Source organism: Cherax quadricarinatus, chromosome 55, assembly GCF_038502225.1.
Source record: "Cherax quadricarinatus isolate ZL_2023a chromosome 55, ASM3850222v1, whole genome shotgun sequence".
Classification (NCBI taxonomy): Eukaryota; Metazoa; Arthropoda; class Malacostraca; order Decapoda; family Parastacidae; genus Cherax; species Cherax quadricarinatus.
Genome location: NC_091346.1, coordinates 25839385 through 25861087, shown reverse-complemented (window position 1 = coordinate 25861087; position 21703 = coordinate 25839385). Strand labels below are relative to the sequence as shown.

The following is a 21703-nucleotide window of genomic DNA, read 5'->3' as shown; positions in this document are numbered from 1 at the left end:
TAACAATCACCTACACTAACAACCACCCCCACTAACAATCACCAACACTAACAACCACCCACACTAACAACCACCAACACTAACAACCCTTAACAATAACAATCCCCTACACTAACAACCACACACACTAACAATCACCAACACTAGCAACCACCCACACTAACAATCACCAACACTAACAACCCTTAACAACAGTAATAATCACCAACACTAACAACCCTTACCAATAATAACAATCATTACCAACACTAACAATCACCAACAATAATAACCCTTTCCAACACTAACAACTACCCACACTAATAACCACTAACACTATCACCAATACTAACAACCACCCATACTAACAGTCACCAACACTAACAACCACCACCACCACCACTGACAACCACCAACACTAACAACCACCAACGCTAACAACCACCCACACTAACAATCACCAACACTAACAACCCTTACCAACACTAACAACCACCAACACTAACAATCTCCAACATTAACAACCACCACTACCACCACTAAGAACCACCAACACTAACAACCATTCACACTAACGACCACCAACACCACTAACAACCACCATCAACCACCATCACCACTAATAACCACCACCACCACTAACACCCACCACCACCACTAACAACCACCACCACCACTAACAGCCACCACCACCACTAACAACCACCACCACCACTAACAACCACCAACATTAACAACCACAACCCCCACCACTGACAACCACCACCACTAACAACCACCACCACTAACAACCACCACCACCACTAACAATCACAACCACTAATAACCACCACTACCATTAGCAACCACCCATACTAACGACCACCAACACTAACAACCACCACCACCATGAACAACCACCAACACTAACAACCACTCACAGTAACAACCACCAACACTATCAACAACCACTATCGTGTGAGATTCCTTGGAGATATGACGGTTGAAGTTATATGCACTTGGTTGGGTGGTAACACTAGTGGCAGAGTCGTGAGGGGAGATAGCCCAGCCTACCTGGGAGATAGCCCAGCCTACCTGGGAGATAGCCCAGCCTACCTGGGAGATAGCCCAGCCTACCTGGGAGATAGCCCAGCCTACCTGGGAGATAGCCCAGCCTACCTGGGAGATAGCCCAGCCTACCTTGGAGATAGCCCAGCCTACCTGGGAGATAGCCCAGCCTACCTGGGAGATAGCCCAGCCTACCTGGGAAATAGCCTAGCCTACCTGGGAGATAGCCCAGCCTACCTGGGAGATAGCCCAGCCTACCTGGGAAATAGCCCAGCCTACCTGGGAAATAGCCCAGCCTACCTGGGAGATAGCCCAGCCTACCTGGGAGATAGCCCAGCCTACCTGGGAGATAGCCCAGCCTACCTGAGAGATAGCCCAGCCTACCTGGGAGATAGCCCAGCCTACCTGGGAGATAGCCCAGCCTACCTGGGAGATAGCCCAGCCTACCTGGGAGATAGCCCAGCCTACCTGGGAGATAGCCCAGCCTACCTGAGAGATAGCCCAGCCTACCTGGGAGATAGCCCAGCCTACCTGTTCTTGTCTGTGTCTGAGGACGAAGTGAGAGAGGGTGTCTCTCATACCCTACTCACATGGGAATAGCTTGGTGACGTCACAAACTAGTCACTGAGCCTAGCTGAAGAGATCCTATATATATAACATGGGTGATACAACTTACGATGTTATAAACCTTGGTAATAAATACCGACAAGTTGGTTTAGAAAGACACGTAAGCAAACACTATAACATATTTATTAGAAAACGTTTCGGTCCTGGGACCTTGATCACTTCTAACATACAGAGGTAGGATGACATTATATATATAGGCGGAGAGTGAGATGTGACGCACGTGACCTGAGGAATGTCATAAGAACATAAGAATGGAGGAACACTGTTGAAGGCCTACTGGCCCATGCGAAGCAGGTCCTTATCAAAAACAACCTCTGCCTATGATGAGGACGGGTAGACGATGAAATCACGTGGCTCCTGTGTTGTTGGGTTGGTGCTGCTTAAGTATCAGGATACTTAAACAGTACCAACCCATCTAACCCTCTTAATAACCACTAACAACAATCACCACTAACCCTCCTAACAACCACTAACAACAATCACCACTAACCCTCTTTACAAGCACTAACAACAGTCACCACTAACCCTCCTAACAACCACTAACAACAATCACCACTAACCCTCTTTACAAGCACTAACAACAGTCACCACTAACCCTCATACCAACCGCTAACAACAATCACCACTAACCCTCTTTACAAGCACTAACAACAGCCACCACTAACCCTCTTTACAAGCACTAACAACAGTCACCACTAACCCTCTTAACAGCCACTAACAACAATCACTATTAACCTCCTAACAACCACTAACAACAATCACCACTAACTCTCTTTACAAGCACTAACAACAGTCACCACTAACCCTCTTAACAACCACTAACAACAATCACCACTAACCCTCCTAACAATCACTAACAACAATCACCACTAACCCTCTTTACAAGCACTAACAACAGCCACCACTAACCCTCTTTACAAGCACTAACAACAGTCACCACTAACCCTCTTAACAACCACTAACAACAATCACCACTAACCCTCATACCAACCACTAACAACAATCACCACTAACCCTCATACCAACCGCTAACAACAATCACCACTAACCCTCTTTACAAGCACTAACAACAGCCACCACTAACCCTCTTTACAAGCACTAACAACAGTCACCACTAACTCTCTTAACAACCACTAATAACAATGACCACTAACCCTCCTAACAACCACTAACAACAATCACCACTAACCCTCTTTACAAGCACTAACAACAATCACCACTAACCCTCCTAACAACCACTAACAACAATCACCCTTATCCCTCTTTACAACCACTAACAACAGTCACCACTAACCCTCCTAGCAACCACTAACAACAGTCACCACTAACCCTCTTAACAACCACTAATAACAATGACCACTAACCCTCCTAACAACCACTAACAACAATCACCATTAACCCTCTTTACAAGCACTAACAACAATCACCACTAACCCTCCTAACAACCACTAACAACAATCACCCCTATCCCTCTTTACAACCACTAACAACAGTCACCACTAACCCTCCTAACAACCACTAACAACAATCACCCCTATCCCTCTTTACAACCACTAACAACAGTCACCACTAACCCTCCTAACAACCACTAACAACAATCACCCCTATCCCTCTTTACAACCACTAACAACAGTCACCACTAACCCTCCTAACAACCACTAACAACAATCACCCCTATCCCTCTTTACAACCACTAACAACAGTCACCACTAACCCTCCTAACAACCATTAACAACAATCACCCCTATCCCTCTTTACAACCACTAACAACAGTCACCACTAACCCTCCTAACAACCACTAACAACAATCACCCCTATCCCTCTTTACAACCACTAACAACAGTCACCACTAACCCTCCTAACAACCACTAACCCTCTTTACAACCACTAACAACAACCACCACTAACCCTCTTTACAAGCACTAACAACAATCACCACTAACCCTCTTTACAACCACTAACAACAATCACCACTAACCCTCTTTACAAGCACTAACAACAATCACCACTAACGCTCTTTACAAGCACTAACAACAATCACCACTAACCCTCTTTACAAGCACTAACAACAATCACCACTAACGCTCTTTACAAGCACTAACAACAATCACCACTAACCCTCTTTACAACCACTAACAACAATCACCACTAACCCTCTTTACAAGCACTAACAACAATCACCACTAACGCTCTTTACAACCACTAACAACAACCACCACTAACCCTCTTTACATGCACTAACAACAATCACCACTAACCCTCTTTACAACCACTAACAACAATCACCACTAACCCTCTTTACAAGCACTAACAACAATCACCACTAACGCTCTTTACAAGCACTAACAACAATCACCACTAACCCTCTTTACAAGCACTAACAACAACCACCACTAACCCTCTTTACAAGCACTAACAACAATCACCACTAACCCTCTTTACAACCACTAACAACAATCACCACTTACCCTCTTTACAAGCACTAACAACAATCACCACTAACGCTCTTTACAAGCACTAACAACAATCACCACTAACCCTCTTTACAAGCACTAACAACAACCACCACTAACCCTCTTTACAAGCACTAACAACAATCACCACTAACCCTCTTTACAACCACTAACAACAATCACCACTAACCCTCTTTACAAGCACTAACAACAATCACCACTAACCCTCTTTACAAGCACTAACAACAATCACCACTAACCCTCTTTACAAGCACTAACAACAACCACCACTAACCCTCTTTACAAGCACTAACAACAATCACCACTAACCCTCTTTACAAGCACTAACAACAATCACCACTAACCCTCTTTACAAGCACTAACAACAACCACCACTAACCCTCTTTACAAGCACTAACAACAATCACCACTAACCCTCTTTACAACCACTAACAACAATCACCACTTACCCTCTTTACAAGCACTAACAACAACTACCACTAACCCTCTTTACAAGCACTAACAACAACCACCACTAACCCTCTTTACAAGCACTAACAACAACCACCACTAACCCTCTTTACAAGCACTAACAACAATCACCACTAACCCTCTTTACAACCACTAACAACAACCACCACTAACCCTCTTTACAAGCACTAACAACAATCACCACTAACCCTCTTTACAAGCACTAACAACAATCACCACTTACCCTCTTTACAAGCACTAACAACAATCACCACTAACCCTCTTTACAACCACTAACAACAATCACCACTTACCCTCTTTACAAGCACTAACAACAACCACCACTAACCCTCTTTACAAGCACTAACAACAATCACCACTAACCCTCTTTACAAGCACTAACAACAACCACCACTAACCCTCTTTACAAGCACTAACAACAATCACCACTAACCCTCTTTACAAGCACTAACAACAATCACCACTAACCCTCTTTACAAGCACTAACAACAACCACCACTAACCCTCTTTACAAGCACTAACAACAACCACCACTAACCCTCTTTACAAGCACTAACAACAATAACCACTAACCCTCTTTACAAGCACTAACAACAATCACCACTAACCCTCTTTACAAGCACTAACAACAATCACCACTAACCCTCTTTACAAGCACTAACAACAATCACCACTAACCCTCTTTACAAGCACTAACAACAATAACCACTAACCCTCTTTACAAGCACTAACAACAATCACCACTAACCCTCTTTACAAGCACTAACAACAATCACCACTAACCCTCTTTACAAGCACTAACAACAATCACCACTAACCCTCTTTACAAGCACTAACAACAATAACCACTAACCCTCTTTACAAGCACTAACAACAATCACCACTAACCCTCTTTACAAGCACTAACAACAATCACCACTAACCCTCTTTACAAGCACTAACAACAATCACCACTAACCCTCTTTACAAGCACTAACAACAATCACCACTAACCCTCTTTACAAGCACTAACAACAATCACCACTAACCCTCTTTACAAGCACTAACAACAATAACCACTAACCCTCTTTACAAGCACTAACAACAATAACCACTAACCCTCTTTACAACCACTAACAACAATCACCACTAACCCTCTTTACAAGCACTAACAACAATCACCACTATAATATTCACCATGACTCCCACATTTCAATCACCATCACTATCGTCCTGACTGTGAAATGGAAACCTGTTAAATATTTTGCACTCTGGCACAATTAAGTTTATTTAAGAATATGTACTCATAAGTACAATTATCATACACTGGAACATATTGTAGTAACCGCGAGCAAGCGATACGAGATGAAAAACAACCACGATAGCTCTAGGCCTTTCATGTTGCAATCAACACATCATCTTGCAGTGTTGCAGAAATGGGCAGGACGTCCCAGCAGATTAGTTTCGGGGAACGTTCTGATCTTCTTGGACTTCCTACTCATTTCTGAAACATTACAAGCTCCTGATGATGTGTTGATTGAAAGGCCTAGAACTATCATTCAACTCTCCCTGTAGCTGTTTTTCATAGTAAGATATGTGTAAATTACCCAGGATAACCCAAAATGTCAGACAAAGTGACATATTTTCCCTGGGGTCTTCGTTGTTCTTTTGTTTCTGTCTCTTAAACATGTAAATATTTACCTCTACTCAGCTGATCTTTTTTTGCTTTAACGATCAGATTTTGATTCTCCTTAAAGGTGATTAATAAAAAAAAAAAATTTTTCTTAATATATGAGGCCAGGTCTAAGACCGGGTCACAGGGGCGATGACCCTCGGAACCAATCATAGTCATCACAGACTCTAGAGGGGGAACTTTAAACGACGTTTCGGTCGGTCCTGAACCATTGTCAAGTTACAGCTCAGAGAAAAAAATTCTAAGACTTGAAAACAGGTGAAAACAGTGAAACCAAATGAAAGTTACAAGACACAGGTCAGGGGACGATAATGTTATAAAATGGAACATAAGGTTAGTGGTAGTAGTGGTAATAGTATTAACAGTAGCAGCAGTAGCAGTGGTAGCGGTAGTAGTAGTAGTAACAGTAATAGTAGCAGTAGTAGTAGTAATAGTAGCATTAACAATAGTAGTAGTAATAGTAGTAGTAGCAGTAGCAGTAGTAGTAGTAGCAGTAGTAGTAGTAACAGTAGTAGTAGCAGCAGCAGCAACAACAACAGTAGTAATAGCAGCAGCAACAACAGTAGTAATAGCAGCAGCAGCAGCAACAGTAGTAATAGCAGCAGCAACAACAGTAGTAATAGCAGCAGCAGCAACAACAACAGTAGTAATAGCAGCAGCAGCAGCAACAGTAGTAATAGCAGCAGCAGCAACAACAACAGTAGTAATAGCAGCAGCAACAACAGTAGTAATAGCAGCAGCAGCAACAACAACAGTAGTAATAGCAGCAGTAGCAGCAACAACAGTAGTAATAGCAGCAGCAGCAACAACAACAGTAGTAATAGCAGCAGCAGCAGCAACAACAGTAGTAATAGCAGCAGCAGCAGCAACAACAGTAGTAATAGCAGCAGCAGCAACAACAGTAGTAATAGCAGCAGCAGCAACAACAACAGTAGTAATAGCAGCAGCAACAACAGTAGTAATAGCAGCAGCAGCAACAACAGTAGTAATAGCAGCAGCAGCAACAACAACAGTAGTAATAGCAGCAGCAGCAACAACAGTAGTAATAGCAGCAGCAACAACAGTAGTAATAGCAGCAGCAGCAGCAACAACAGTAGTAATAGCAGCAGCAGCAACAACAGTAGTAATAGCAGCAGCAGCAACAACAACAGTAGTAATAGCAGCAGCAACAACAGTAGTAATAGCAGCAGCAGCAACAACAGTAGTAATAGCAGCAGCAACAACAACAACAGTAGTAATAGCAGCAGCAGCAACAACAGTAGTAATAGCAGCAGCAGCAGCAACAACAGTAGTAATAGCAGCAGCAGCAACAACAGTAGTAATAGCAGCAGCAACAACAGTAGTAATAGCAGCAGCAACAACAGTAGTAATAGCAGCAGCAACAACAGTAGTAATAGCAGCAGCAGCAACAACAACAGTAGTAATAGCAGCAGCAACAACAGTAGTAATAGCAGCAGCAACAACAGTAGTAATAGCAGCAGCAACAACAGTAGTAATAGCAGCAGCAACAACAGTAGTAATAGCAGCAGCAACAACAGTAGTAATAGCAGCAGCAACAACAGTAGTAATAGCAGCAGCAACAACAGTAGTAATAGCAGCAGCAACAACAGTAGTAATAGCAGCAGCAACAACAGTAGTAATAGCAGCAGCAACAACAGTAGTAATAGCAGCAGCAATAACAGTAGTAATAGCAGCAGCAACAACAGTAGTAATAGCAGCAGCAACAACAGTAGTAATAGCAGCAGCAACAACAGTAGTAATAGCAGCAGCAATAACAGTAGTAATAGCAGCAGCAATAACAGTAGTAATAGCAGCAGCAGCAACAAGTAATAGCAGCAGCAACAACAGTAGTAATAGCAGCAGCAACAACAGTAGTAATAGCAGCAGCAACAACAGTAGTAATAGCAGCAGCAATAACAGTAGTAATAGCAGCAGCAATAACAGTAGTAATAGCAGCAGCAGCAACAACAACAGTAGTAATAGCAGCAGCAACAACAGTAGTAATAGCAGCAGCAACAACAGTAGTAATAGCAGCAGCAACAACAGTAGTAATAGCAGCAGCAACAACAGTAGTAATAGCAGCAGCAATAACAGTAGTAATAGCAGCAGCAACAACAGTAGTAATAGCAGCAGCAATAACAGTAGTAATAGCAGCAGCAGCAACAACAACAGTAGTAATAGCAGCAGCAACAACAGTAGTAATAGCAGCAGCAACAACAGTAGTAATAGCAGCAGCAACAACAGTAGTAATAGCAGCAGCAATAACAGTAGTAATAGCAGCAGCAACAACAGTAGTAATAGCAGCAGCAATAACAGTAGTAATAGCAGCAGCAGCAACAGTAGTAATAGCAGCAGCAATAACAGTAGTAATAGCAGCAGCAACAACAGTAGTAATAGCAGCAGCAATAACAGTAGTAATAGCAGCAGCAACAACAGTAGTAATAGCAGCAGCAATAACAGTAGTAATAGCAGCAGCAGCAACAACAACAGTAGTAATAGCAGCAGCAACAACAGTAGTAATAGCAGCAGCAACAACAGTAGTAATAGCAGCAGCAATAACAGTAGTAATAGCAGCAGCAGCAACAGTAGTAATAGCAGCAGCAATAACAGTAGTAATAGCAGCAGCAACAACAGTAGTAATAGCAGCAGCAACAACAGTAGTAATAGCAGCAGCAGCAACAGTAGTAATAGCAGCAGCAACAACAGTAGTAATAGCAGCAGCAATAACAGTAGTAATAGCAGCAACAACAACAGTAGTAATAGCAGCAGCAATAACAGTACTAATAGCAGCAGCAGCAACAGTAGTAATAGCAGCAGCAATAACAGTAGTAATAGCAGCAGCAACAACAGTAGTAATAGCAGCAGCAACAACAGTAGTAATAGCAGCAGCAGCAACAGTAGTAATAGCAGCAACAACAACAGTAGTAATAGCAGCAGCAATAACAGTACTAATAGCAGCAGCAATAACAGTAGTAATAGCAGCAGCAGCAACAGTAGTAATAGCAGCAGCAACAACAGTAGTAATAGCAGCAGCAACAACAGTAGTAATAGCAGCAGCAACAACAGTAGTAATAGCAGCAGCAATAACAGTAGTAATAGCAGCAGCAGCAACAGTAGTAATAGCAGCAGCAACAACAGTAGTAATAGCAGCAGCAGCAACAACAACAGTAGTAATAGCAGCAGCAACAACAGTAGTAATAGCAGCAGCAACAACAGTAGTAATAGCAGCAGCAATAACAGTAGTAATAGCAGCAGCAGCAACAGTAGTAATAGCAGCAGCAACAACAGTAGTAATAGCAGCAACAACAACAGTAGTAATAGCAGCAGCAATAACAGTAGTAATAGCAGCAGCAACAACAGTAGTAATAGCAGCAGCAACAACAGTAGTAATAGCAGCAGTAGCAACAGTAGTAATAGCAGCAGCAACAACAGTAGTAATAGCAGCAGCAACAACAGTAGTAATAGCAGCAGCAATAACAGTAGTAATAGCAGCAGCAATAACAGTAGTAATAGCAGCAGCAGCAACAACAACAGTAGTAATAGCAGCAGCAACAACAGTAGTAATAGCAGCAGCAACAACAGTAGTAATAGCAGCAGCAACAACAGTAGTAATAGCAGCAGCAATAACAGTAGTAATAGCAGCAGCAGCAACAGTAGTAATAGCAGCAGCAATAACAGTAGTAATAGCAGCAGCAGCAACAACAACAGTAGTAATAGCAGCAGCAACAACAGTAGTAATAGCAGCAGCAGCAACAGTAGTAATAGCAGCAGCAATAACAGTAGTAATAGCAGCAGCAATAACAGTAGTAATAGCAGCAGCAACAACAGTAGTAATAGCAGCAGCAACAACAGTAGTAATAGCAGCAGCAGCAACAGTAGTAATAGCAGCAGCAATAACAGTAGTAATAGCAGCAGCAGCAACAGTAGTAATAGCAGCAGCAATAACAGTAGTAATAGCAGCAGCAGCAACAGTAGTAATAGCAGCAGCAACAACAGTAGTAATAGCAGCAGCAGCAACAGTAGTAATAGCAGCAGCAATAACAGTAGTAATAGCAGCAGCAGCAACAGTAGTAATAGCAGCAGCAATAACAGTAGTAATAGCAGCAGCAATAACAGTAGTAATAGCAGCAGCAATAACAGTAGTAATAGCAGCAGCAGCATTAGAATCAGTTGTTGCAATAATTTATATAAATTATATCTCAAAACTGGAACACAAAGAAACAAAACAAGACACAATAATTGGTAGAGTAGGTCTACTGGCCTATGTTAGGTAAAAAGTCTGTTTGCAGAATTACACCAGCCGATAAAAGATAAGAAAATACGGAAGACAGGTTAAGAGAGAGAGTAAGAAAGGTCAGGTCAGGTGAAATCACAAGGATTCAGAACGTTAGATTATTATTATTATAATCAAGGGGGAAGCGCTAAACCCGTAGGATTATACAGCATCAGAACGTTAGAACATTTCAGAATGTATTAAGAAAGACAGCCAGTGAAACAAACCACGGAACGGGTGGGATTTGAACCCATTGCGAGTGAGTCATGATGGCGGTTTTGAGGGGACTTGAGCTAGAGTTCGTCATAGCCGCGCTGGCGGGAGATTCATCTGTAAAAACTCGCATTTGTGGTGGCCCATGCTAACCTCCCTATGATGTATAAATATACCTAATTGCATGAATCTTATTGTAGCCAGCTGGTCCAGTGGCTTACGCACTGCCCTGGAGTTGCACCACTCACTTGCCATAGCTTTAAAACCCACCCGTTCCGTGGTTTGTTTATAAACGTGTTATTACGATATCGCGAGTGAAACAAAATTCGAACCAAGATTCATATTAAGAGTGTTGTATATAAGGAATGATTCAACCAAATAGTATATCTGTGAAGACTAGCAGAGAGACAGGTCATATTAGCAGAGGACATGACAGAATAGTGCAATGATTGGTAAGATGCATGTGCAACGGTTTGTTGATAAATGGGACACTAGTGCAACATGTAGCTATCTTTATTCTGGAAACATTTTGCCAGCCACTGGCTTCTTCAGTCCAATACAGAGAAAGGTGGAAGATGAGGAGGAATTGAGGAATCAGTCCCTCAGGCTAAGGGACTGATTACCTATAATCCTTCTCATCTTCCAATGGACTAAAGAAGCCACTGGTTGGCGAAACGTTTCCATTCATTACAACAGTTAGGTATAAGATAAGATTTTGTTCGGATTTTTAACCTCGGAGGGTTAGCCACCCAGGATAACCCAAGAAAGTCAGTGCGTCATCGAGGACTGTCTAACTTATTTCCATTGGGGTCCTTAATCTTGTCCCCCAGGATGCGACCCACACCAGTCGACTAACACCCAGGTACCTATTTGCTGCTAGGTGAACAGGACAACAGGTGTAAGGAAACGTGTCGAAATGTTTCCACCCGCCGGGAATCGAACCCGGGCCCTCCGTGTGTGAAGCGGGAGCTTTAGCCACCAGGCCACGTTTCGCCTACACAGTAGGCTTCCTCAGTCGAGTACAAAGGAGGCAGCAAAAGCAGTAGAGATGTACATTATTATTATAATCAAAGGGGAAGCGCTAAACCCGGAGGATTATACAGCGCCTGGGGGGGGGTGGAAGGCATTCAGGCTTAATTCGGGGAATTGGAGCACAGATCCAATTCCCTAAATCAAGAGCCCCTCACCAACATCAAGGAACCTTCCTTGAGGGGTAGAGATGTACAGACGATGTAATCAGTCCATCACCCTTGAAGACGTAGTTTTGAGGTGGTCAGTAGTGTACACAAAGCTCACACCTCTGCAACGCAACTGTCCTCACAGATTTGTTAAGTTATACCATGAATTAAGGAAAGATCCTGGACTTCACCTTACGAAACAGACGAAGCAAATGCGATAGTAATTATGGACAAGGTAGATTATAGTGGAAAAATGAACACGTTGTTAGAAGACGGGGGAACTTATGTTCCTCTTAACACGTCAGTAGTTATCACTCATAGTTTCAGATCATTAGTTATAACTGCATCACTTGCAGCTCCAAACAACACATTATTAATTATCGCTGCCTCAGTTCCAAACAATACATCACTGTCGCAATTCTGGGTAACACATTACTTGTCACTGCATCACTGTCACAGTTCCACACGACACAGCATTGTTCCTCCTGAGTGGTTGTCTGCTGCTACCTGGAACTGGGTGCTGGGAGCTAGGTGTTGGGACTGGTCGTACCCTAGCCAGTCACTGGTCAACCAGCTAGGCAAAGACAACGAACAACAATATATGACATCAACTAATATTCTTCCTTCATCGCCTCGGGTCGCTGCAAGACACAAATATCCTTGCGCTGCTGTAGCGCTGCTCTACTGCTGTGTTGGTGTACTACTGTTCTGGCCATCTCACATGTTGTCCCGATGCTTACTGCTGTCTTGACTGACCTTTGCTGTCTTGTTACCGGCTGTCTGTCTCTCTCATGTGAGACAGTTCACACTATCCTCTTATTTAAGCTTGCTCAGCAAAGACACTGGCTGTCTCCAATTTCGCTTTGTTAGGTTAGGCGAGGGCTCCACACTGGCGCTGTGTACTCAGAGATACATGGCATGTTCCTGAGGTGTTTCTTGAAGCATTCTTTGTCTACATTTCTAGATACTACCTTCATGTTTGTCACCTTAGCATATGTTGTTGTTTTAATTATTTTTACGTGTGCTTCAGATTAAAGAAAGTGTTGATTGTTATTGTCTGTGTGTGTGTGTGTGTGTGTGTGTGTGTCACAAAACCCAGGTGGGGTGGTAGGTAGGGTGGTAGGTGAGAGTGGTAGGTGGGGGTTGTAGGGGAGGGTGGTAGGTGGGGTGGTAGGGGAGGGTGGTAGGTGGGGTGGTAGGGGAGGGTGGTAGGTGGGGTGGTAGAGGAGGGTGGTAGGTAGGGTGGTAGGTGAGGGTGGTAGGTGGGGGTTGTAGGGGAGGGTAGTAGGTAGGGTGGTAGGTGAGGGTGGTAGGTGGGGGTTGTAGGGGAGGGTGGTAGGTGAGGTGGTGGGGGAGGGTGGTAGGTGGGGTGGTAGGGGAGGGTGGTTGGTGGGGTGGTAGGGGAGGGTGGTAGGTGGAGTGGTAGGGGAGGGTGGTAGGTGGGGTGGAAGAGGAGGGTGGTAGGTAGGGTGGTAGGTGAGGGTGGTAGGTGGGGGTTGTAGGGGAGGGTGGTAGGTGGGGTGGTAGGGGAGGGTGGTAGGTGGGGTGGTAGTGGATGGTGGTTGGTTGGGTGGTAGGGGAAGGTGGTGGCTATTGATTATACGTAGACCTGAATTCCCTGAATCGTCTTGGATTCAACACAGGTGAGGCCTTGGCTCTCTCTCACCTACCTGTCCTCTGACACACCTATCTCCCTCTCAAGTTGACCTGTCTCCCCTCTGACTCACCTATCTCCCCTCTGATTCACCTATCTCCCCTCTGATTCACCTATCTCCCCCCGGGCTCACCTATCTCCCCTCTGATTCACCTATCTCCCCCCTGACTCGCCTATCTCCCCTCTGATTAACCTATCTCCCCCCTGACTCACCTATCTCCCTTCTGACTCAACTATCTCCTCTCTGACTCACCTATCTCCCCTCTAGCTCACCTATCTACCCTCTGAGTCACCTATCTACCATCTGACTCACCTTTCTTCCCTCTGAGTCGCCTAATTTCTTTTTATCACTCATGAGTTTTCCAGACACATAAATACATTTATAATTACTTTCGTTAATTTTAACGTCATATTTTACACTATAAAGGAGCTGCAGCGGTCACTTCTAGAGAGGAATTGTGAAGGTCACTTCTAGAGAGGAATTGTGAAGGTCACTTCTAGAGAGGAATTGTGAAGGTCACTTCTAGAGAGGAATTGTGAAGGTCACTTCTAGAGAGGAATTGTGAAGGTCACTTCTAGAGAGGAATTGTGAAGGTCACTTCTATAGAGTGGCAAAAGTCACTTCTAAAGAGTTGCAAAGGTCACTTTTATACAGAGAAGTTTCAAAGGTCACTTCTAAAGAAGAGTTGCAAGTGTCACTTCTACAGATGAGTTGCAAGTGTCACTTCTACAGATGAGTTGCAAGGGTCATTCCTAAAGAGTTGCAAAGGCCACTTCTAAAGAGGAGTTGCAAAGGTCATTGTGGTGTGTAGGAAGGCTTCTGACGACGATAGTGGCTGGAAATGCAAAGGTAAAGGTCACAGACAATGACCTTATGCCCGATATAGCTAAGCTTAGTAACCTTGTATTATCAAATGATGAGGTTGAGAAGGAGGTTGAGGAAGAGAAGGAGGAGGAGGAGGAGGAGGAGGAGGAGGAGGAGAAGAAGGAGGAGGAGATCGAGGAAGAGGAAGTCGAGAAGGAGGTTGTTTAGGGGTGGCGGTGGGTGTCAGTAGGTAGGTCGAGAAGGAGGTCGACTGGAGTGCACAGTAGAGGTGTTGTGATCACAGGAGGGCAGGTGCAGGGAAGAGAGTAATGACTGGTGTTGTGATCACAGGAGGGCAGGTGCAGGGAAGAGAGTAATGACTGGTGTTGTGATCACAGGAGGGCAGGTGCAGGGAAGAGAGTAATGACTGGTGTTGTGATCACAGGAGGGCAGGTGCAGGGAAGAGAGTAATGACTGGTGTTGTGATCACAGGAGGGCAGGTGCAGGTAAGAGAGTAATGACTGGTGTTGTGATCACAGGAGGGCAGGTGCAGGGAAGAGAGTAATGACTGGTGTTGTGATCACAGGAGGGCAGGTGCAGGGCAAGAGAGTAATGGCTGGTGTTGTGATCACAGGAGGGCAGGTGCAGGGAAGAGAGTAATGACTGGTGTTGTAATCACAGGAGGGCAGGTGCAGGGAAGAGAGTAATGACTGGTGTTGTGATCACAGGAGGGCAGGTGCAGGGAAGAGAGTAATGACTGGTGTTGTGATCACAGGAGGGCAGGTGCAGGTAAGACAGTAATGACTGGTGTTGTGACCACAGGAGGGCAGGTGCAGGGAAGAGAGTAATGACTGGTGTTGTGACCACAGGAGGGCAGGTGCAGGGAAGAGACTAATGACTGGTGTTGTGATCACAGGAGGGCAGGTGCAGGGGAAGAGAGTAATGACTGGTGTTGTGATCACAGGAGGGCAGGTGAAGGGAAGAGAGTAATGACTGGTGTTGTGATCACAGGAGGGCAGGTGCAGGGAAGAGAGTAATGACTGGTATTGTGATCAAAGGAGGGCAGGTGCAGGGAAGAGAGTAATCACTGGTGTTGTGATCACAGGAGGGCAGGTGCAGGGAAAAGAGTAATCACTGGTGTTGTGATCACAGGAGGGGAGGTGCAGGGAAGAGAGTAATCACTGGTGTTGTGATCACAGGAGGGCAGGTGCAGGGAAGAGAGCAATGACTGGTGTTGTGATCACAGGAGGGCAGGTGCAGGGAAGAGAGTAATCACTGGTGTTGTGATCACAGGAGGGCAGGTGCAGGGAAGAGAGTAATCACTGGTATTGTGATCACAGGAGGGCAGGTGCGGGGCAAGAGAGTAATGGCTGGTGTTGTGATCACAGGAGGGCAGGTGTAGGGGAAGAGAGTAATAACTGGTGTTGTGATCACAGGAGGGCAGGTGCAGGGAAGAGAGTAATGACTGGTGTTGTTATCACAGGAGGACACGTGCAGGGAAGAGAATGATCACTGGTGTTGTGATCACAGGAGGGCAGGTGCAAGTCAAGGGAGTAATGACTGGTGTTGTGATCACAGGAGGGCAGGTGCAGGGAAGAGAGTAATCACTGGTGTTGTGATCACAGGAGGGCAGGTGCAGGGAAGAGAGTAATGACTGGTGATGTGATCACAGGAGGGCAGGTGCAGGGAAGAGAGTAATGACTGGTGTTGTGATCACAGGAGCGCAGGTGCAGGGCAAGAGAGTAATGACTGGTGTTGTGATAACAAGAGCGCAGGTGAAGGGAAGAGAGTAATCAATGGTGTTGTGATCACAGGAGGGCAGGTGCAGGGAAGAGAGTAATGACTGGTGATGTGATCATAGGAGGGCAGGTGCAGGGCAAGAGAGTAATCACTGGTGTTGTGATCACAGGAGCGCAGGTGAAGGGAAGAGAGTAATCAATGGTGTTGTGATCACAGGAGGACAGGTGCAGGGAAGAGAATGATCACTGGTGTTGTGATCACAGGAGGGCAGGTGCAGGGAAGAGAGTAATCACTGGTGTTGCGATCACAGGAGGGCAGGTGCAGGGAAGAGAGTAATGACTGGTGATGTGATCATAGGAGGGCAGGTGCAGGAAAGAGAGTAATGACTGGTGTTGTGATCACAGGAGGGCAGGTGCAGGGAAGAGAGTAATGACTGGTGTTGTGATCACAGGAGGGCAGGTGCAGGGAAGAGAGTAATGACTGGTGTTGTGATCACAGGAGGGTAGGTGCAGGGCAAGAGAGTAATGACTGGTGTTGTGATCACAGGAGGGTAGGTGCAGGGCAAGAGAGAAATGACTGGTGATGTGATCACAGGAGGACAGGTGCAGGAAAGAGAGTAATGACTGGTGTTCTGATCACAGGAGGGCAGGTGCAGGGAAGAGAGTAATGACTGGTGTTGTAATCACAGGAGGGCAGGTGCAGGGAAGAGAGTAATGACTGGTGTTGTGATCACAGGAGGGCAGGTGCAGGGAAGAGAGTAATGACTGGTGTTGTGATCACAGGAAGGCAGGTGCAGGGAAGAGAGTAATGACTGGTGTTGTGATCACAGGAGGGCAGGTGCAGGGAAGAGAGTAATGACTGGTGTTGTGATCACAGGAGGGCAGGTGCAGGGAAGAGAGTAATGACTGGTGTTGTGATCACAGGAGGACAGGTGCAGGGAAGAGAGTAATGACTGGTGTTGTGATCACAGGAGGGTAGGTGCAGGGCAAGAGAATAATGACTGGTGTTGTGATCACAGGAGGGTAGGTGCAGGGGAAGAGAGTAATGACTGGTGTTGTGATCACAGGAGGGCAGGTGCAGGGAAGAGAGTAATGACTGGTGTTGTGATCACAGGAGGGCAGGTGCAGGGAAGAGAGTAATGACTGGTGTTGTGATCACAGGAGGGCAGGTGCAGGGAAGAGAGTAATGACTGGTGTTGTGATCACAGGAGGGTAGGTGCAGGGCAAGAGAGTAATGACTGGTGTTGTGATCACAGGAGGGCAGGTGCAGGGAAGAGAGTAATGACTGGTGTTGTGATCACAGGAGGGCAGGTGCAGGTAAGAGAGTAATGACTGGTGTTGTGATCACAGGAGGGTAGGTGCAGGGCAAGAGAGTAATGACTGGTGTTGTGATCACAGGAGGGTAGGTGCAGGGCAAGAGAGAAATGACTGGTGATGTGATCACAGGAGGACAGGTGCAGGAAAGAGAGTAATGACTGGTGTTGTGATCACAGGAGGGCAGGTGCAGGGAAGAGAGTAATGACTGGTGTTGTAATCACAGGAGGGCAGGTGCAGGGAAGAGAGTAATGACTGGTGTTGTGATCACAGGAGGGCAGGTGCAGGGAAGAGAGTAATGACTGGTGTTGTGATCACAGGAAGGCAGGTGCAGGGAAGAGAGTAATTACTGGTGTTGTGATCACAGGAGGGCAGGTGCAGGGAAGAGAGTAATGACTGGTGTTGTGATCACAGGAGGGCAGGTGCAGGGAAGAGAGTAATGACTGGTGTTGTGATCACAGGAGGACAGGTGCAGGGAAGAGAGTAATGACTGGTGTTGTGATCACAGGAGGGTAGGTGCAGGGCAAGAGAATAATGACTGGTGTTGTGATCACAGGAGGGTAGGTGCAGGGGAAGAGAGTAATGACTGGTGTTGTGATCACAGGAGGGCAGGTGCAGGGAAGAGAGTAATGACTGGTGTTGTGATCACAGGAGGGCAGGTGCAGGGAAGAGAGTAATGACTGGTGTTGTGATCACAGGAGGGCAGGTGCAGGGAAGAGAGTAATGACTGGTGTTGTGATCACAGGAGGGCAGATGCAGGGAAGAGAGTAATGACTGGTGTTGTGATCACAGGAGGGCAGGTGCAGGGAAGAGAGTAATGACTGGTGTTGTGATCACAGGAGGGCAGGTGCAGGTAAGAGAGTAATGACTGGTGTTGTGATCACAGGAGGGCAGGTGCAGGGAAGAGAGTAATGACTGGTGTTGTGATCACAGGAGGGCAGGTGCAGGTAAGAGAGTAATGACTGGTGTTGTGATCACAGGAGGGCAGGTGCAGGGAAGAGAGTAATGACTGGTGTTGTGATCACAGGAGGGCAGGTGCAGGTAAGAGAGTAATGACTGGTGTTGTGATCACAGGAGGGCAGGTGCAGGTAAGAGAGTAATGACTGGTGTTGTGATCACAGGAGGGCAGGTGCAGGTAAGAGAGTAATGACTGGTGTTGTGATCACAGGAGGGCAGGTGCAGGTAAGAGAGTAATGACTGGTGTTGTGATCACAGGAGGGCAGGTGCAGGGAAGAGAGTAATGACTGGTGTTGTGATCACAGGAGGGCAGGTGCAGGGAAGAGAGTAATGACTGGTGTTGTGATCACAGGAGGGCAGGTGCAGGGCAGAGAGTAATGACTGGTGTTGTGATCACAGGAGGGCAGGTGCAGGGAAGAGAGTAATGACTGGTGTTGTGATCACAGGAGGGCAGGTGCAGGGAAGAGAGTAATGACTGGTGTTGTGATCACAGGAGGGCAGGTGCAGGGAAGAGAGTAATGACTGGTGTTGTGATCACAGGAGGGCAGGTGCAGGGAAGAGAGTAATGACTGGTGTTGTGATCACAGGAGGGCAGGTGCAGGGAAGAGAGTAATGACTGGTGTTGTGATCACAGGAGGGCAGGTGCAGGTAAGAGAGTAATGACTGGTGTTGTGATCACAGGAGGGCAGGTGCAGGGAAGAGAGTAATGACTGGTGTTGTGATCACAGGAGGGCAGGTGCAGGGAAGAGAGTAATGACTGGTGTTGTGATCACAGGAGAGCAGGTGCAGGGAAGAGAGTAATGAGTGGTGTTGTGATCACAGGAGGGCAGGTGCAGGGAAGAGAGTAATGACTGGTGTTGTGATCACAGGAGGGCAGGTGCAGGTAAGAGAGTAATGACTGGTGTTGTGATCACAGGAGGGCAGGTGCAGGGAAGAGAGTAATGACTGGTGTTGTGATCACAGGAGGGCAGGTGCAGGGAAGAGAGTAATGACTGGTGTTGTGATCACAGGAGGGCAGGTGCAGGGAAGAGAGTAATGACTGGTGTTGTGATCACAGGAGGGCAGGTGCAGGTAAGAGAGTAATGACTGGTGTTGTGATCACAGGAGGGCAGGTGCAGGGAAGAGAGTAATGACTGGTGTTGTGATAACAGGAGGGCAGGTGCAGGTAAGAGAGTAATGACTGGTGTTGTGATCACAGGAGGGCAGGTGCAGGGAAGAGAGTAATGACTGGTGTTGTGATCACAGGAGGGTAGGTGCAGGGCAAGAGAGTAATGACTGGTGTTGTGATCACAGGAGGGCAGGTGCAGGGAAGAGAGTAATGACTGGTGTTGTGATCACAGGAGGGCAGGTGCAGGGAAGATAGTAATGACTGGTGTTGTGATCACAGGAGGGCAGGTGCAGGGAAGAGAGTAATGACTGGTGTTGTGATCACAGGAGGGCAGGTGCAGGGAAGAGAGTAATGACTGGTGTTGTGATCACAGGAGGGCAGGTGCAGGTAAGAGAGTAATGACTTGTGTTGTGATCACAGGAGGGCAGGTGCAGGGAAGAGAGTAATGACTGGTGTTGTGATCACAGGAGGGCAGGTGCAGGGAAGAGAGTAATGACTGGTGTTGTGATCACAGGAGGACAGGTGCAGGGGAAGATAGTAATGACTGGTGTTGTGATCACAGGAGGGCAGGTGCAGGGGAAGAGAGTAATGACTGGTGTTGTGATCACAGGAGGACAGGTGCAGGGAAGAGAGTAATGACTGGTGTTGTGATCACAGGAGGGCAGGTGCAGGTAAGAGAGTAATGACTGGTGTTGTGATGACAGGAGGACAGGTGCAGGGAAGATTGTAATGACTGGTGTTGTGATCACAGGAGGGCAGGTGCAGGTAAGAGAGTAATGACTGGTGTTGTGATCACAGGAGGGCAGGTGCAGGGAAGAGAGTAATGACTGGTGTTGTGATCACAGGAGGGCAGGTGCAGGTAAGAGAGTAATGACTGGTGTTGTGATCACAGGAGGGCAGGTGCAGGTAAGAGAGTAATGACTGTTGTTGTGATCACAGGAGGGCAGGTGCAGGTAAGAGAGTAATGACTGGTGTTGTGATCACAGGAGGGCAGGTGCAGGTAAGAGAGTAATGACTGGTGGAATGACGATGTAAAAGTATAGTGAGGTCCAAAATAGCAAATGATTTTTTTCAGAGTGAAAATTATTTAGAGAATAAGAACATAAGAACATAAAAAAGAAGGAACACTGCAGCAGGCCTACTGACCCATGCGAGGCAGGTCCAAGTCTCCCACCGGCTTAAGCCGATGCCCCAACCTTAAGCCAGTGAAACGATGCTGAATATGAGAAACACTATTCATGAAAATTTATGAGAGCAGAAATTTTCATGGCATCCGTTGACGGGTGTGAGTCATCATTATGAATTGAAAATATTCTTCAGATAAAACATTAAAATGGTATAAAATGCCGACAGGTTGTTAGGTAAGACACATATGCAACAGTTAGGTATCTTTATTTCGAAACGTTTCGCAAACGTTTTTCGAAACGTTTCTGAAACAATATTGTTTCAGACTATGGAACAATGCTCTTCTCCAGACTGAGGGACTGACCACCTCAAAACTTTAAGGGTGATAGACTGATTACATCGTCTTCAAGTCTCTTCTGTTTCTATCAACTTTTCTGTACTCGACTGAAGAAGCCTACTGTGTAGGCGAAACGTTTCGAAATAAAGATACCTAACTATTGCATATTCTTCAGATAAACTGAACTTTGGGACTGATGCTGCGAGGCTGCTTCCCACATTTAGTCATTTGACATAAATATCGGATATATTGTCTAAATTATTGTCGTAGTCAGATATACAACGTAATTAAGATCCATATAACCCTAATTTTTAAAGGGGTGGACTGGTATGCCAGTGGAAGGCCTCAGCCAGATGCCCAAAACTTCCAACTGCGGTTCATCATATAAATAAGACCCACGTTAGGAAAAACTTGTTCTGTTTCCTTACGATCCTTACCTAACCTAACTACAGTAACGATCCTTACCTAACCTAACTACAGTAACGATCCTTACCTAACCTAACTACAGTAACGATCCTTACCTAACCTAACTACAGTAACGATCCTTACCTAACCTAACTACAGTAACTGACTGTTGTAACAATCTCTCTCTCTCTCTCTCTCTCTCTCTCTCTCTCTCTCTCTCTCTCTCTCTCTCTCTCTCTCTCTCTCTGTCTCTCTCTCTCTCTGCACTGCATTCACGTTTATTGCAATTTCTATCTTTCAAGGGAGGAAATACACACCTGTATCT

General features: G+C 45.8%; 1 protein-coding gene across 1 annotated transcript in view; it reads left to right on the top strand.

Moving 5' to 3' along the window:
* LOC128698899 (uncharacterized) overlaps positions 1-21703 on the top strand; it is an 85072-nt gene that overhangs the window by 3213 nt on the left and 60156 nt on the right. The window lies entirely within an intron of this gene.